Below are 18,931 nucleotides of genomic sequence, written 5' to 3'. Positions count from 1 at the left end.
CTCTCCACATCTCTGGGCTTCAGAGAGATATTGCACTTGTTTGGTAAGAGAGATACTACATGGAGCTCATGGGGTTTATTCAGATTAAACAAGGCAGGGAATGTGATATGCCCTCTGCAGGCAGGATGCACAAGACACTGTAGGTGGATGGGTGTTGAGTCGTACTGAACACAGTCACCCAGCCAAAACTCAGGCCAGAGGTCCCTGGGACCAGGGTCCTGGTGTGCTAGTCACTGTGGGGGTTGTAGGGTATTGGGAGGTGTGGTCTCCATCCTGGAGAAGTTCAACCAAAAGGACAGAGATAGACGGCCTCAAGACTTGAGGGTTTCCAAACTCCGGCCAACGAGCAAGGCCACACCTGCTGCTTACGCTCTGAAGGGAGTGGGGGAAGGTGTGAACAGTGTGCACAGGCTGATGAGGGGCTTCTGGGCAGGATCAGAACATGCTGCAACAGGGCAAGCCTCAAGGAGAGTGGGAGGCAAGAGGGAACATTTTACTGAGTGCCTGGAGTCGGGTGTGTGCCTGACTCATCCCTCCCTTCAGCCTCCCAAGGGGCAGCGCTAGCCCAGCATGGTGGCTAAAGGACCCAGAGATTTCCAGAATGGCTTGAGTTCAGTCAGTGGGCACGGAGCTGGGATCTGCTCTGCTCCCAAACCTGTGTTCTGGCCACTGTAAAGGGGTGTATTTTCCTGCTTACAGTACAGTTCTAAGTGACCTCCTTTCTACCAGGCTTTGGGGCCGTGGGCCTGCGCCAACCTGAAGCATCGGGTCTCCGAATGAGACTCAGCCACCTCGCTTGTATCCTCACTCCCTTCTTCCCGCACTGCAGCGCCGGGCACTGAGCAGGTGCTCACTAACTACCTATTTGCTGCACACGGACTGTAATAACCCAAACAGACATCACTGGCTGGCTGTTGTCCCTCCAGAAAGAGGCATTTGCGGCATTTTTTTAGAGCATAGAGAGGTGGGGTCCCTGAGCTCTAAATCCATGACTCATGTCCCAAGGGGGGTCCGACACTGACCCAGGACCAGAGTCGTTGCTCAGGCTCGCAGCCACTGGTCTCCTGCACACTCTTGTCTGTCGCATCACCTCATCTCCTCATTCTCTTGTGCCCTGCCTCTTGGCCCTGGATGTCCTTTTTCTCTTCAGGCAACTCTTAGCATTTGTTGACTCTCATTCCCTTTCCCTGACTCCCTCTCTGCTTTGGGCCTGTCCCTAGGGGCCATGAGCATGGCCCAGAGCCTCAGGGCAGAAGCCGACTGTGAGCTGGGCTGTGTGTGGGTGGCAAGTCAGGCTGGCCCAGAGCCCAGGGAGCTAGAACAAGTACCAGGTGGGGTGTCCCTCAGCCCAGCTGCACACTAGCCGTGTGACCTCGGGAGGGGCATGTAGACTCGGAGCCTTACTTTTATCCTCATTCCGCCTTCGCATTGAACTACAGTGAGAGTCCGATAAGGCCACGCCAGACCCTGCCACGTAGGGGACAGAGCACCGGAGTCGTCATCACACCTCGATTCACACTCTGGCTCTGCTGTGTGACTTTGGCCAACACGCAAAGCCTGAGTCTCTGTTTCTGTATCTGCAAAAGTAACTCTCGTACAGGCTCGCAGTGAGGATTTAGTGCGGCAGCTACAGAAAAGTGCTCATAAATGCTGAAGCTCTGGTCTTGGTGGCAGCTTTGTGGACGGTGCCCCAAGCTATCCTCTGTCACAGCTTCCTCCCCGGGAAAGGGCTGGCCACTTTCCCAAAGTCGCCTATAAAGGTGCCCTTCCTCCCTTGCCTTCCCCTTGGGACTCCGTGCCGTCTCCTCCTCCCAGTCACCTTCCCTGCCAGGCTCTGCCCACCTCACCCCAGGGGTGTCCCCGTGGAGCAGGTCCCATCCGTGTCTGAGAGTCAAGGGTCTGGCCATGTTGGGTTTGTCCACATACTCCTGGCAGCCAGGCCGCTGATTTATCTCCCGATGCTCTCTTTGCCATCTGTTTTTATATTGCTTTCAGCACAAGATAAGTGGCTCCCATACAGCGCTGAGCTTCAGAGATTGCAAAGTTCATGAGTTTGCAGAATTTATGATAAGGCAGAGAATTGTCTTAGTGCATCATTCATGTGCGCAAGGTCCAGAACGAAATGCTGCTCCTTCCAGATGTTTCCTTCTTTCCTCCCGTCCCTTCCTCAGGAGGCGGGATGGCCCGCCAGCAGCCCGGGCACTCGCGCCTGGACCTCAGGAGCGCTCACTTCCTTACTGGCTTCTGCAGGAAGGCAGTAGAGAGCATCTCTCTGCAGGGAGGAGGAGGAGGAGGAAGAGAAGGAGGGGAAGGAAAAAAAGGCAGGAGGTGACCAATCACCATACTGTGTCCTCCAAGGGTCGTTGGTTGAAAACAGGTGTTGGGCACCTGTGAAAAGCATTGTCCATGGTTCTATTTCCGTTTGAATTTTTGTTTGGGAATATATTTCACCACCTAGAGTGGATATGTATCATCAATTATAAATGTGCCTTCAAAAGACCACAGATGATTGTTTCAAGAGGATATTTCTCTACTCCACTTGCAGTCACTGCCTTTCGGAGCTTCATTATATCATTCATTATTGTGTTAGAGCGCAGAGAATAGAGATACGGCCGAGGAGTCTGTGAGGTGCCTTATGCTCTGCAGAAGGGGATCCCTGTATTTCAGGTAGAGGAAGGCTTTGGAGGACATTCCTTGGTCTGATTGGTGGGAGTAGGAGCCAGTCGGGTAAGAAGGGTGAGAGAGAGCATCCTGAGCATCTCATGCAAAGATACAGAGGCAGCAGAGGACGTGGCTCGTTCCGGAACTACGTGTGGTTGATCATGGCCTGAGTGAAGTGAACCTATGGCAAATGTGCAGAAAGAGATGGAAAAGTCAGCTTGTATGGTGCCTTGGTGCCATGCTAAGGATGTTGCACTCCATCCACGGTGAGCCACTAGAGGTGTGCAGGTATGGATGTGAATCAAGCTACCATTGACTGAGTGCTTCCTCTGTGCCAGGTATTAAAATGTTCTTTATAGATATTATTTCTCATTTGTATCTCATAGCAACTCTGTAAGATAGGTCTTATCATGCCCATTTTACAGAGGAGAAGATTGAGATAAGCTACTTGATTAAGGTTGCACAACAAGTGGCAGAGCTGGGATTTGGGTCTTTCTGACACAAGCCCTGTCTTGTTGTTCTCTTCCACCTCCAAGCTCTATCCATCCATCCCTTTAAGATGGTGAGCATCCTAATGTCATACCTCAGAACCCTGGGGGTAGGGCCTATAAGTTACAGCAAGGTCATGCCGCGGGAGGACCAGGATGGAACAGGCTCTGAGTTAGGATGGCATGCTGCGTGTGCTAACTTGGCAGGCCACAGCTCCGTGAGTAGTTGGCAGCAGTGAGGACAAGTTCAAGTGAAAGCAGCACACGTGTTCAACACAGGGGCAAAGGTGTCTGCAACGTGTGTGAAAGTCCTGGTAGACAAGCCGTGGAGCTCTAGGAGCTAGACGCTCAGTATATATATAGGACATATCTCATGTGTGTACTTTGTGTCTGGGACCAGCTGACCCGTTCACACGGTTCCCTTATTTCCTGTGATAACCCAGACTTCTCATGCTGTTTCTGGTGTCATTAGGTCTTCAAGGGGTCTTGGCTCAAAGCAGTCTGCCCTATTTTCTGGGCTTTGACTATGACTTTCCCCCTCTATCCCAGAAATCCACCCGTGGCCCTTGGATGGCACCCTGACACCTTGGACCCCAGGGCTCTTCCACCTGTGTGCATCTCCATGGGCCACCTCTCACACAGTTGCCTTTGCCTTATAGATGACCAAGACAAAGTCAAAGGACAGGCTGTGACAGAAGAGTTGGAACAAAAAAGTCCTGGACCCTGGAGAGGAAGGTGGTCAGAGACATATGATCAGAAGAGGTATTTGTGGGTCAGAGGTGGAGCCTCCTTCTCAAACCACAACCCCACATCTGAGTGTGGTGGGAGTAGCGCACTGAGGGGCCAGCATGCTCTACTGCTCAGGAGCAGGGGCCAGAGGCAGAGCTGAGCCCAGGGGAAAGTCTGAGTCAGAGTGGACCTGAAAATCCTTGGATCGGTCCTGGTGCTGAAACAACCATTGTCAGCATAATGCACATTTCTGGGACCCCTGGTGCCTCTATCTTCTAGGAATATAGACCCCCAGCAAATTCTTGTGGGAGATAAGCAAGCAGGGCCCCATAATGTGGGTAAAAATCCCTAGTGATGTCTTTGTGATAGGAAAGGGGCACAGAGAAGGACAGCTAGGGTGACACAGAGGTCTGGGGGGAAAGGGAGTGAGCTGAGGCTTCTGGAGCATCTGTGCTGGCCCCTGCTCAGCCTGAAGTCAGCCCCACATGCAGTGGTGGGGGTTAGCCCCTCTCTCATCGGTGAGCAAACGGGGCTCTGCAGCGTTAATGGCCTCAGCCACTGTCATGACAGTTGTCAGAGGCAGTCTCGCGATTGAACTCGGGTCTGACTCTGAGATTCACACTTTAAACCCCTGGATGTGGCTTCTGAGTGTCTCAGCAGGTCTGAGTTGTAACACTGGCTCTAGCTTCAGCATTGCTTGATATTTCTCAGGGGTATTTACATTTTAATGATGAGCTCTTGAAAAGAGAAAATCCATCATAACTCAAATAGCAGAAGTTTGACTTCCTAATAGGATTTTTGGAGAGGGTTTTTTTTTTTTTCCTCTCAGTTGTGTTAAATCTGTGCTGTCCGATACAGTACCTACTAGGCACGTGTGGCTCTTGAAGAATTGAAATGTGGTCAGTCTGGATTGATGTGAGTTCTAAGTGTAAAATACAAACCAGAGTCGGAAGAGTTACTGTAAAGAAATCATGTAAAAATATCTCATTCATATTTTTTAATATTGACTACATGTTGAAATGATAAAAATCTTGGATATGTTGGGTTGAATAACATAGCTTATTAGAATTAATTTTATCCACTTGGTTTCATCTTTATTTCTGTGACTACCAGAACAATTTAAATCACATGGTGGTTCGCATCATGCTTCCATTGGACATCTTACTATCCTATATTCCTATATTCTTTATTTCCATCCATCAAAACATATTAATGGTGACTACTCTTTATTGGAGATTTATTGTGTTCCAGGAGTCTACATAGTTAACATATAATTGACACATATAATGTATAAATATTATCATCCCCATTTTAAAGATGAAGGGGGAAGAATCAGATTAGTTAAACCCAGGTCGCTCAGTGAGTAATAGCCCAGCACACAGTCACATGGTCACAGGTGGGTGCAAATCTAATTTCTGTCACTTATTAGTTGATGCCTTTGTGCACAGCACTTGACTTCTCTCTGTGTCTCAGTTTCCTGTTCTGTACTTGGAGATAAAAGCCAAGTAAGCTTAACTAGATAAGTTAGCAGAATTCAGTAACTTCTTACATGTTAAGCACTTTCCAATACCTGACACATATAAAAACAAATGGTGATTAGCTATTATTATCTTCAAGTGACCAGAACTGGGATCTAAATCCACTTTGTTCAATACTCTTTCCATGAGACGGACTATGGGTCATCTTTCACTTGCTAGGCATACCCCTTGGATGCTGTGGGGTTTGTAACAAAAATGAGGAGCAGGGCGTGCCCTCAGGGGACTCACAGTCTAGTAGAGAAGATTAGAAACAAATACAAAAAATGGGTAGAAAGAGGTAAATGGTAACAACAAAAACAATGATGCTGCAAGGACATAAAGTGAAGTGAGAGCTCAAATGAGGACAAGATCCCCTTGACTTGGAGGCAACCAGAGGGGACTTCCTGGAGAAGGTGGTATTTGAGCAGGACCTTAAAAATGCATGGGATAGTGTTAGGCAAAAAGGTGGGTGAAAGCATTACTGTTAAAGGAAACAGTAGAAGCAAAAGTGGCTTGGAGGATGGGTAGGAATTGCCTCGTGCTGGAGTGTGGATTTGTGGCGAGTGATACGTGAGACAGTCAGAGTGGCGATGGCTCCCGGAGGGCCAGCAATGCCAGCCTAAGGAGTTTGTCTGTCAAAGGCTAGTTTTCACGCTACACACGGCAGATGGTTCTCTGAACAAGGGTGCCCAGCCAGGGGGACGAGTGGAGGTGGAACCCATGCCTCCCTCCCCTCCAGCGAGACATGTCCTTCAGCGGTGGGGACATGCCTTCTCCCGTTTATCCAAAGGTGCCTGAGCCCCGTGAGCATTGTCGCCAGTTTACTCCTCCACCAGACTTGCTGACCACTGGCAGCCCAGGTGTCACCTTGTCCATCCTTAGCCCCTGCAGCCATCGAAAGTCTCCTCTCCTGCCCCATCCATGCAGAGAGCCTCCCAGAAATAGGGCTCTCCCTCTGTCCTGTGACCATAAATGACAACGCTGTCCCCAGATGCTCGGGTTTCTATACTGGTCATCATTGCTGATGATCTCAGATGTCCCGGGACCACGGCAGGAGGAGCTGCTGGGTCACTTCCCAGAGCCCCAGGCTCCTTCAGGTAGAAGGTCAGATGCCAGTGTCTGCTGTGGTGACCCCAACACCAGCCCCGCCCCCACAAGGCCAAACAGGGAAACGGCACCTCGGCTGTCACCTCCCAGGGAGCTCGGCTCTCTTAAATTGAGTTACTCACTGCTCCGAACTTTGCTGTCATCATTTCCTTCTGCAGCCTATTAAAACTCTATCCCTCTGACTAATGTAGCTGAACACACCGCTCCCACTCTGTTCTCCTGCCAGCAGCATCTGTACAAAAAAATCAGCTTTGTCAGGCAGGCTTCTCATTCCTTCTTCCTCCCTCACCCCCCTCCCCTCCTCTCCTCTCCCCTCCTCTGCTCTCTTTTCCAAGGGTCCACTCAGGAGCTGTCATCCCCCAAATATTCCAGAAACCTCCCCATGCCCTTGGGCTGTCCTCAGCCTGGATTTCAGGACTCAGGAGCACATTGCTTGTCTCTCAGCCTGGCAGGAGGCAAGATCCTCACCCAGCTGCCATCTCCCCCAGCCCATATGGGCAAACAATATGCTTTCTATAGAAGCCCTTGTAGGTTTGGTCCAGCTCGGTGCACCCGCTTTCCAGCCCTGCCTGACAGTGCTTGCGTGGGAGAGATATAGGAACAAATCAGACAGTTTGTTGACATGTTCAACACATGTGGCTTGGCACTGGTTCAGACGGAATGTGTTCAGGTGTGTGTGAAGTATGTTTTCAATTTGCAACCTCGATGTCATGCCTGTACACATCATGGACACATAGGCCCTCTAAACACAGAGCCACAAAATTTCAAAGCCAGCAGGCAGCAGTCTCCTTTGTAGATGCTGCCTTCTTCATCTATTGCCTGCTTTCTCTGATTTTCATGGAATTCTGTGCTGGTGAATTCTGGGGGTGTTGGCCACAGACCCTGCGGGAAAAGATAAGGGGCATGTCAGGAATGAGCCAGGCTGGGGGAGATGGAGGCATTTTGCAAATGTCGCAGAGTAGAGGGCATGAAAATATTGCTTCCATCTGAAGATTTTTTCTTTTCTTGTTTTTTTTTTAAATATGTCTCATCTAAAGATAGAGGCTGACTAATGTCCACAGCAGAAAATAAGAACAAGCAAATTTGTCAACTAGAATCCTGTTTGTGCTTCTATTGCCCAGGTCAATCATTTCGCTAATTAGTTAATTCATTCCTTCATTGATTTATTCACTTATTCATTCATTTGACATCAATTTATTTTTTAAAACTAACATTTTTTTCTGATTATAATAGTAATGCATATTCATTGCAGAAATTTGGAAAATCCATTAAAGTACAAAGAGGAAATGAAAATCACCTTTTCCTCTCAACCCCAAGCTAATGACTGTTTAATATTTTGGTGCATTTTCTTCCTGAAAGATATCCCAGATGGGGCTGGGTCCCTCAGACACCCTTGCTTCTCGTCCCTGAGCAAGAGTCGGCACTTGGACACCCTCCCTCCCCAGAGTGAATCTGTCTCCACAAAGTAGAAAAGGAAAATGAAGATTTTGCCAGAGTTTTCAGGCAGAGGCAAAGGAGAAGGATACAATATATATTGCACCGCAAAATTTAATAAAAATCTCCGTTAGACATGTGAGTTCTTTGCCATGCCCCCAATTCCCACCAACTGTCAGCTGCCTCAACTCCTAGCCTGCCTTGTCTCCAGCCCCAGCCTAGCCTGTCTCCTCATCCTTACACGTCCCACTCCTCTGTACGTGAAAGATGCCCCATCTTTACCGGCCAAAAGGGACTTGCAAGAAATGCATGTTCTTTCCTTGTAGCAGATCATTTTTTTCTGTCCCATTCAGACATGTGTGTGTATGCATGTATGTGTGTGCATATATGTGCACATATTTTCTATATGCATTTTGTTAAAATGACGTTTTGGCATATCTACAAGCTTTTGAACTTTTTCTCCCCGTAATATATTTTATTTTCCCTTACAATTACGTGTTCTTTGAAAACATGATTTTTCATTGTTGTATAGCATTCCATTATGTGATATACACTAATGTATTTAACTGGTACTCTTTTGTTGGGTATTTTGGTTGTTAATCAATTTTGCTATTATATATGGGACTGCAATAAGCATCCTATATATCTCCAGTTGTTTTCTTTGTGAACATCTCTGATTATTTTCTTAGGATATGTATCTAAGCTTGGAATTTTGGGGTCAAGTTGACTGAGCATTTTGAAATTGGATATAACCTCCCCTCCAGAAATGTGTTAGCGTGAAGCATTTATGGAGCACCTGTTGGGTACCAGGCACTATGCTAGCTTCCAAAGATTAAAAAAATGTGTAAGATGTGTTCTCTGTTATTGAGGAACTTATGGTTGAATATTTGCTGTAATTAAATAGGGGGCTCCTGCTCCCCCTCTAAAATGTTTATTTGATTGGCACTTAATGATATGATTGAGAAGCTGCTGAATCTGACCCTGGATTTATTTTTTTGAATATGCTCATCACATGCAAAGAAGACCAGGTAGCTCTTGAGGCCAACCAAAAACTTCTGTATACAGTATTTTCCAGTATGTTTCCATAAAACAGAGGCTTTAATTAAATGCTTCCAATTTTACCCAATATTATGACTGTTGAAGAAGAGGAGACTACTATTTTGTTCATAGAGATGTTCTAGGTGGAAATCTTGTAGGAAATCCTAAACTCTAGCTCTGCAGGGTTAGTCTGCCAATAGGGAATGGAATTTTTGTCTTTGCTGGGATTTTTCCTGCTGTCTCATTCCATCACTGGTGTCAACTATTGTCTTGTCTGTATTTCCTATCTAGAGCTTATGTAAGTATTTCTCAGCATTCTTACAGTTAAGGGAAATAATGTAAGCAATGAACTTGGATTATATATGTCATAGTAGGTTGTATTTTTATCACCAAATATTTGCAAGGATTATGCATCCCTGACTCAGTGACAGCAGTCCTCACTATATGATGGACTTTGGCCAATAAAATGTGTTAGTGATGTTAGCTACTTTCAAACATAAGCTTTAAGAGCCGTAACTTGGTTCTGCCATAACTTTCTCTCCTCTGTCTCCAGACCGACATGTCCCTGATAGAAGCTGCTGCTTCAGCCTGGGTCAGGAATAAAAATGAGCCCAACACTCACATAATATAAGTGAGAAATTAACTTTTGGTGTGGAAGTCACTAAGATTTTGGAATTATTTGTTCCACAGCATAATGAAGCTAAGATGAATACCATATATGCTAAGGAGAAAATGTCATTCAGAGGACATGATCCTTATTCTGTCCTTAATTCGATTCATTAATTCACACCTGTAGCCTGTGGCTTTACATTCATAATATTGACACATTGGACTCAATAGAATTTTGGGGCTATCTTTTTGAAGGGTGAGAGAGGGAAATCTATTTTTCATACCAACAGATTACCTATTTTCTTACAAGGACCAAAACTATATTTTGCACTGATACTCAAAATTTCCAGCTCTTCTCTCCAGCATCAACCTGAGTTGATGTCGAGCTAAAATGTAAGGAAAATGTAAATTTTAATTTCACTTCAATCAACGACAAAAAAAATTTTAAATTTATCAAGTCCCTATCTTGTGTCATCCCTATCCTGTCTCTTTGTAAACTTTCTGAATTCTTCCACAAGTCCCCCAGACTGGTTGGTTATGCTTACCTCTGCATTTCTGTATGAGCTAACCATGCCTCTCACAAAATTTGGAGCTTATATTATACTGGGTAGCTCATTCCTTGAGCACAAGGACTGTGTCTTTTCAAACACCTTATGCAGATTTAAGATTCATTCGTTTTTTTTTTCATTCGTTTTTTCAACCATTCATTCATTCAGCAAGTATTTATTGAGCAATTACTATGTTCCAGACAATGTTTCCAGTGCTGAGAATCCAGTGGTTTACAAAATAGACATGGCCCATGCCCTTATGGAGGAGACAGGAAACAAACAAGCAAAGAAAAAAAAACCCAGAAAGTGGCTAAATGCTAGGAAGGAACAGGGTGGAGTAATATAAGAAAATGGTAGGCTAACAGTTACAAATCTAGCTTGGAGAGTCAGGAACGCTCCTATGAGGAAGTAAAATGATGCTGAGACCTAAAGTTCAGAAGGAAGAGTATCATGCCAGAAGAAAGAGGGCTAGAGAGAGCTTGGTACATTCCTTATTTGAGGAACGTAAAAAATGTTGAGTTATCACAGATGCATCCCATGAAGAGTAGGATGAGGGGACTTTGGAGAGACAACAAGTGTTTACAGCACATGATAAAGTAGTTGGAGTGTTTTCCAAGAGAAATGGGAGACCACTGCTGGGTTTTAAGTAGGAGAATGGCATGATCCCGTTTATATTTGTGGAGAGCTTTCTTGTTCAGGGTATGATGAGTTTGTGTGAAGCTATAAGAGTGTGAAAGATCCTACAGGAGTCTACTGGAATTGTCCATGGAACATGTGTATAGCCTAGATCATGGGGGTGGCCATGAAAGTGGGGAGAAAAGGAGGGGTTTGGGATACATTTCAGAACAAGAAACAAGAGTTGCTAGCAGGCTGAAGTATGTGGGGGAGAGAAGAGGAGGGAGGACTCAAAGTGATGTCCATGTTTTTGTGTTAAGTAAATGCATAGTTAGAGGTGCTATTTACTAGTATAAGTCTGATTGGAAAAGTCCCGTGGTAGGGAAGAGGTAAGAATTTTGGTTATATTAAGTTTGAGGTGTCTTTGAGTTGAGTAGGAGGAGATGCTGAATAGTCAGTAGGATATATGAGTCTGTAGCTGATAGCAGAACTTGGGGCAGAGATATAAATTCTGGATTCATTAGAATATAGATGCTATTTAAAGCCATGGGAGTGAATGAGATTACCTGGGGAGAAAAGCCCGTAAATGTTTACAGAGTGAATCACGGGTGCCTGGAGAGGGTTGAAGGCTGGTGATTCCCTAACTGAAGGTGGCGATGCTGGAGGAGGTGTGGGCTTGGCAGTGGGGTTGGAGGGGATGGTGAGCATGGCTTGGATTTGTGAGTTGGTAATGCCTGTTCCTCACTCAGTTAGAGATTTCCAGGAGATGCTCACAAATGTGTGTGTGTGTGTGAGAGAGAGAGAGAGAGAGAGAGAGAGAGAGCGCTTTGGGGGAATGATAGCTCACAGCCCTGCCTACCTCCTGGGACATTGAACCACTGGAATGGATGAGATAGGAGGGATAATTGAGAAGATTGAGAAGAGATGAGAGTTACTAATGGGGGCAGTGTCCACATAGCTGAAGTGTCCACACATCTGAAGTGGGGATGGGAGGAGGGACCCCTGAGAAGGGATGGTTGCAGATAGGGTGAAGGGCTAGGGGCAATGGCCCTGAGGAGCCTGAGGGTTGGGAAGAGTTCATAGTCAACAGTGTCAGTGGCTACAGAGAATGGGAATAGGTCATTGGGTTTGGCAAATTGAAGCTGACTTTTCGGAGAGCAGGCTCAGAGGTGGGGGGAACAACCAATGAGAAGCTTATGCTCTCAGGAGGCTCTTAGAGATTGGGAAGGTCATTTCAGGGGCAGGTGGTCTGAGAAAAGATGTATTTTAGTTGAAGGAGAGAAGAGGTCACTAACATTTATTGATTGAGGATGTGCCTAGTAGGGGGAACATAATTGTTGCATTAACAGCTGACACCAGACTTCCTCCTAGGAAGAGGACTGACTTTGTTTAGGAAAATACCTCGACAGGGTGTTTTGGAGGTGGAAGATGAGACTTCAAGCATGGAATGGGAAGACAGGCCACAGAAGAAAGTGACCGAACTGCTTGGTGTAAGAGATGGATAGGAATTTGGGGATGGGGATGGGGATGGGGGTGAGCAGAAGGTGAAAAGAGGGAGGGGAGAGGTTGAGATGCACAGAGAGTTGCCAGGGAGGTGGTGGAATGGTGAAGGATATTCAAAAATTGGACAGTGATGTCCTCACCAGTTAGAGTGTTTGGTGTACCATGAGGCAAACTCTTTCCTCACATTTCAGTGAAAGCCTCAGTCTCAGGGCAAGAATATTTGGAAGTAATGAAGGAGGCAGGGTGGCATCTAACTTCAGCATGTGTGAACTAGAAAGGAGATAATCATCTTTAGATAAGAAAATGGGTCCTCCCCTGGAGCCAGGAGAAGCATTAAATGCCTCCCCTGGGAACCTCTGGAAAGACTAGGTTTTCTCCCACAAGTGGGCTGGGGTGCAGGCCAATTTCACGTGGCTCTCAGGATAAGGCTGACTCCAGCTGACATCCGAGTGTTTGCGTCCTCTGGCAAGACAGAGTATGTTGGAGGCTAGCAGTTGTCATCTTACTGATTTTTCAGATTCACCCTGAAAGGTTAGTATTGAGGGTTCGTGCCTATTTTTTTGAGTGAGCCAAGTATGACTCAGAGAAGTAAATGAGATGGCCCAAGAGCACACAGCTGGTGTTAGTGATGGAATGATTCAAGCTCAGGTCTCTGTGACTCTGATGCTCTATTTAGTTCACCCAACTGGCCCTACTTGTGGACTGTGCTGAGGGGAGGGATAGAAACACATGAAACATTAATAGATTGAACAAAAAAGAGCCCAGAGAGATGGAGAGAGAGAGAAGATACAAGGGTGGGCGGAAATATTTGATGAAGTGAAGTGATTTCCTATCCCTTCTCTACCCCTACCTTCCTCCATCTGCCTGACAGATTCTGAGACTGGCACCATGCTGCTGGGCAAAAAAATGAGATCAATTAGAGGCCTCTCCCTCCCCTGCTTCATTTCGGATGCCTAGCCCCTTCACAGAGTAGTTACTTTCTATTTGGCTGAGCAGATAGGAGCAATGTTAATTCTATAATTGGGCCTACCACCCTGGGTGCTTGATAAGCATTAGGCGCCAGACAACGTTGTTCCAACCGAAACAGGCTTTCCTTAAAGCTATCGGGGTCCATGTGCAGGCCCTAAGGCTTTTACATGCTTCAAATAAGCTTAAACTGCACACTTAGTATTTCACAGCAGGAACCCAGGCTCCCTTAGTACTTTGTTTTTGCCGAGGATTACTCTAGGTCATGTTGTGGCTTATTTATGTGAAATGATGATTCCCCCGTGCCCGGCCATGGAAACAGGGCCTCGATTCATAAATCTGCTGCTTCATGGTCTTCGCTGCAGTTTTCAGGCCCTTGGTGCTCATTGCTGTGATGTTTGTGTTGCCTGTGCTGGGGAAACGACGACAACGGGTGGCCGCGCACAAGCTCTAAGGTGGAAACCCTGGCAGGTCGTCCAGATTTCCATTAAAGTGCGAGCCATGGCATTTGCTTTTGTCCCGACCTCAGTTTTGTCATCGGCTGGCTGTGGGCCAGGGCGGGGTGGTTCGGGCTACAGCAGGGACAGCAAACATGCCACCTCTCTTGCTGAGCCTGCGACAGATGTGACCCTTGCTCTCCTGCCCCCCAAGACTTTCGCAGCGCATGGCTGGGGGGCAGCCCGGGCCCACGGACTGCACATGATGCTATGGCACATCGCTTTCAGACCTGTCTCCGGGCACCTAGGAGTCCATCCTGACCCTCATTTTTATTTTTTTTAAAGATTTTATTTATGTATGTATTCATGAGAGACACAAAGAGAGAGAGAGGCAGAGACATAGGCAGAGGGAGAAGCAGGGTCCCTGCAAGGAGCCCGATGTGGGACTCAATTCCAGATCCCGGGATCATGACCTGAGCGAAAGGCAGCCCCTCAACCACTGAACCACCCAGGTGTCCCTGACCCTCATTTTTAAGAAAGATTTTATTTATTTATTTGAGAGAGAATGAGAGAGAGAGAGAAAAAGAGAGAGAGAGAGAGAGCACAGGGAGGGACGGAGGAAGAAGGAGAAGCAGACTCCCCACTGAGCAGGAAGCCCGGTGTGGGGCTCCATCCCAGGACCCTAAGATCACGACCTGAGCAGAGGGCAGATGTTGAACTGACTGGACCACCCAGGTGCCCCCCATCCTGATCCTCATTTTATCCAGGATTCTATCCCCTTCTTTAATAGCCGTTGTGGACATTTTATAGCCCTTCCTCTGGGGAATCCCTTTGATAATCTTAAGCTCTTCTGTTAAAAACCCCTGTCTCCATTTTATTTCTTTTGTAGTATAGAAGAATATTAGATTTTATAATTCAAGATAGGGAATGGCCTTGGAAATCACCAATTGGTTGCTGCTAACAATAGCCAGCATTAAAAAAAAAAAAAAAAAAAAAAAAAAAAAAAAAAAAAAAAAAACAATAGCCAGCATTTATTGAAGATTTTGTGCCAGTCATTGTGTGGGCACCTTCGTGCCTTGGCTTCTTTACTGTGCACAACAGATACGGCCATGACTGTCACCAGTGACTCCGGTGTTGGTGTGTCTGCTGGACTCTATCATGTATTGTACTCAGCTGGCAAATTTCCACGACTCCTCTATTGCCTCTGCCCCTATACCTTGATTTGTTGAGAATTCCAAAGGGACATCGCATAACCCAGGGACAGTCTGAGCTCTGTGGCAAAACAGGCCAACTATTTCGTCATTGGGCAGCTCTCACTCTTGCTCCTCCTCACCACTCATCCCCTTCTCTCTTCTCAAGCTTCCTTCACACGCTAAGCAGATGTTTTCATCCATTACTTCCTCCGAAAAATTAGAAACCTGAAGTGTTGAAGCATCTTCTCTCAGGTGTCGGCACCATTTGGATTTATGCATCTTTCCCAGTCCGTTCCCACTATCGAAGGAAGGATCTTCCCATTCATGGCCCACTCCCCACCATCCCCAGATCACATCTTCTCCTACCAAGCTGGGACCTCACTCCCTCGTTCTCTCTCTGTCCTCCATTGTTTCATGTTCTTTCTACTTGTTCCTCCTCTTTATCCTTCAAAGAGGCTCGGATTTCTCATATCCTAAACAGCTCTCCTTGCTCTTGATCCCGGGTCTTTGGATTCTTCACTTCCTACCTAGACAAGTTGCTTGGAAGATTAATCCACCCGTTTTCATACCTCTTGTTCCCTCCATGCATTCACTTGCCTCCCTTTCCCTACTCCAAGACCTCACTGGATTGTGTGTCAAAGCTCATTGAGGGACTACAGATTTTTAAGCCAGGGGACATTTTCAGTCCTTTTTCTGGACTTCTCTGCATCATTAGATGTGACCACCACTATCTCTTTCTCAAAACTCTCCATTCCCTTATCTTTTATGATTTCATTTTTTTTCCTGGATTCTCCTTCTACCTTTTATTTTTATTTTATTTTTAAAAAATATTTTATTTATTTTTTTATTCATGAGAGACACAGAGAGAACAGAGAGAAAGGCAGAGACACAGGCAGAGGGAGAAGCAGGCTTCCTGTGGGGAACCCAATGGAGGACTCAATCCCAGGACCCCAGGATCACGACCCGAGCCAAAGGCAGACATTCAACCACGGAGCCACCCAGATGCCCCTCCATCTACCTTTTAGAATATTGATTCAGGGACAACTTTCCAGCTCCTCTTTTCCATCTGCCTTTTCAACATAGGTGCTCTCTAGGCTTCTTTCTCTTCCAACACAAGCTGCCCTTCCTGGGTCATCTCATCACCTCCATGGCTTTAATTACCACCGTTATGTGGATGATACCTTCATCTCTAACCTCCATTCCTGCATTCACTCTTGGTCGCGGACCCTGTCTCCATCACTGCCCCCCAGGCCTTCACCCTAGATAACCAATTGCCAATGGCATCTCTTTTGATGCTGCTGGAGGATGAAGAGTGGTGGACAAGAATAGCTCTTCTCTCTCTCAAACCCTGAGGTACCCTAAAGCCATTTGGATGTGAGTGTGAGCAAACCCAAAAGTTCTCCCATGGATGAGGGGCTCCTTTAACCCTGAGTATGAGCTGGATACTGAGGGGTTAACTACTGTTCCAAAGAAGAACAGGCTCAGGGGTGGGTGGGAGGAATGTAAATGGTCCTTTGAAACCTTTTCTAATTTGCTACTAATCATTTAAAAATATTAACCCATCTCCACCACTCCAGCCACCCTTTCGTCTCTTCATTAAATATACAAGGCCAGTATCCAAATAAGAACTGGTCTTTGGTTTTACAAGAAAAGGGTAAATTCAGAGGCTGAGAGGAGCTAATCGTTTTCGATTAGTTAGTTTCAGACTTCACTGAGTTTTGTTTGGTCTAGATTATCTGAATCTTTATTAAGGGAGCTGGAATTGGCAGCAGCAAATGCAGGAGCAGTAGCATTTGTGTAAGAGTGCATTTATACAGCGGCAGCCCCCTGTGCGTGGAGAGGTGTTCATGGATGCCTGCGCACGTGTGTGGTCCATTGTGCCTCTGGGTGGGATATGGCACTGGCGTGTGATGCGTGCGTGTGTGGGAGACAGAAATGAAGTTTTCCAAGGTGCAGGCTCCCCAGAACACCAGGGGCAGCTTCTTAGTCTCCAGTCTTCTCTTCTAGCCCAGCCCCTGCGAGGCCTGCCTGCCTGGAGGTAATTTTATTTAATCTTGACAATCTTCCGGGATAGGCTTAAGTAAACAAGGATCAAGCCACTCACAACCTTAATTAGGCTACACATAAATAATGGATTGCCGGATTAGCTGAGAACATACAGGAGGGATGTGAGAGCAATAAAACCAACTTTCCTTAAGTGGGCCCTTCCTTCAAGGAGCTCCAGTTTCTCCAGGCAGATGTCTGTGTCAGGTGCCATGGAGACATTCCAGCGGCCCATTACTCATTCATTTATTCATTTGTTGTTTATTCATTCATTGCAAATTCTTACTAAACCCTTCTGAAAACAAGACCTGCTGCTAGATGTTGTGGGGGAAGGCAAAGGTGAAACCCATAAGAACTTCTCAATTGCTCACAGTTACAAACTGGGCTTATAACTATAAGTGAAAATTGAAAAGAGGGTCTCCTGACAGAGCGCGGTGGCAGATTATCTTCTCCAAGGATGAGCGTAGCACAGCCTCCCATCCCACGTGTTCTTCTTCCAATGTGACCTCAATGCTCCCCCATCCAAGTCTATGACCCTGACAGTCTGTTGAACTTGGGCGGACTTTTGTGCCTGCCTTCACCAACAAGGTGCAGTGTAAGCGATGCTTTGTGACTTCCCAGGCTGGGGAAAAGGCCATGCCCTTGGCCCCCTTGGAATGCCTGCTCTTGGAACCAAGCCACCATCTTGTAAGGCAGCCCAAGTGAGCCCAGGCCCCCTGGCTCCCATCTGTAGTTTAGCTGAGGTCCAGGCTGACAGTTAGCATTGACCACCAGCCACAGGAGTACAGGTCCCACATGGTGATTCCTGCCTTCAGATTTTCCCAGCTGAAGCCTCAGAAATTGTGGGTCAGACAAGCCATCCCAGCTCTGCCCTTCTGGATTCCTAGCTCACAGAACCCGCGAGCTTAATAAAATGGCTTTTTGAAGTGGCTCAGTGAGGGGAGCATTTGTCTCATAGCAACAGAGACTGTAATTAGCACTGTGGGAGAAAACGTGGACTCGGGAGCTTCTTTTCTACTGCTCAATGACCAACAGTTACCAAGTCCAATCAAGTCCATACAGAAACCTTCCCTAGTATCTACTCTCCCCTCTCCCTTCCTGTCGGTGTTGCCCTTCCTAGCGTATCTACCTCTTACTTGGTCTTCCTGCCTCTGGCTTCGTCCCCCTCCCACTGCCTCCTTTTTAATGCTCAGATCTGGGCATGACACCTCTCAGGGCATGCTTCTCAACCTGGATTGGGTGTGCACCCCGAGGGACTTGGCAGTATGTTGGGAGTGAGAGACCCCACGGGACGAACATGTCCAATCCCTGTCTAACTCACTAGGAAGTGGTTGCAAATATTATTTTTATATTAAAAGAGACATGAATACATTATAGCATAAACCAACACTGGCAAGGATTTTCAGGGCAAAACTAAGACTCCAAGCACATTTCCCTGGAAGAACTTCCAAAAACTGCTAGTGGCCCAGTTATACTCACTTCCTCTGCTGATTGCAATATGCTGAGGGGTTGCTTTTCACTCTGTAGTAGTGGTGGTTTGAGAAGAAGCTCTCCTCTTCAGTATGATATTCAAGGCCACTATCCAGCCCTCACCCACCCTTGTAGACTGGCTTCTTACCAGTAAGCCTGTTCCACATGCCCAGCTGGCAGGTGTCCATGGCATATGCATAGGCGTCTAGCTGGAGAATGGAGAGGTACTTGGAAGAAGGATCTAATTAAGGAAAACAGCTAGTTAGGTGAATTGTTATTTTGTGTAGTCCCGAGCCCTCCATACTCTTTATGTCTCGATATGCTTTCTATCTCTGGAAAGACTTTGCTCATTCTTTAGTGTGCAGTTCAAATGCCTCTTTGAGGCTTCTCCTGACGCCTTTGTGCCATTAGCTGCCCCCTTCCTGGGCTCCCATACCACTTTGTCCATATAACATCTAAAGTGGTATTACAGTGTGCTAAGTATATGCTCATCTTGACCACTACACTCTGGGTCCCTCAAGGACAGTAATCAAACCTCCCCCACCCCCATTTTAACAGCTCTTTCTACTCCTT

General features: G+C 46.6%; 2 long non-coding RNA genes across 3 annotated transcripts in view; one reads left to right on the top strand and one right to left on the bottom strand.

Moving 5' to 3' along the window:
• The window catches only part of LOC140631005 (uncharacterized), a 140,677-nt gene that overhangs the window by 94,906 nt on the left and 26,840 nt on the right, over positions 1–18,931 (top strand). The gene's annotated exons all lie outside the window — the stretch shown is intronic.
• LOC140631004 (uncharacterized) overlaps positions 6,820–18,931 on the bottom strand; it is a 43,348-nt gene continuing 31,236 nt past the window's right edge. Inside the window, exons 4-5 of the long non-coding RNA XR_012028657.1 lie at positions 18,507–18,599; positions 6,820–7,384 (exon numbers count right to left, since the gene is read on the bottom strand). This is a non-coding gene — a long non-coding RNA (uncharacterized lncRNA). The remainder of the gene's footprint in view (positions 7,385–18,506; positions 18,600–18,931) is intronic.

The sequence above is a fragment of the Canis lupus genome, chromosome 3 (genome assembly GCF_048164855.1).
Source record: "Canis lupus baileyi chromosome 3, mCanLup2.hap1, whole genome shotgun sequence".
NCBI lineage: Eukaryota > Metazoa > Chordata > Mammalia > Carnivora > Canidae > Canis > Canis lupus.
Note: the sequence above shows the minus strand (reverse complement) of the source record. Positions and strands in the feature narration are given on the sequence as shown.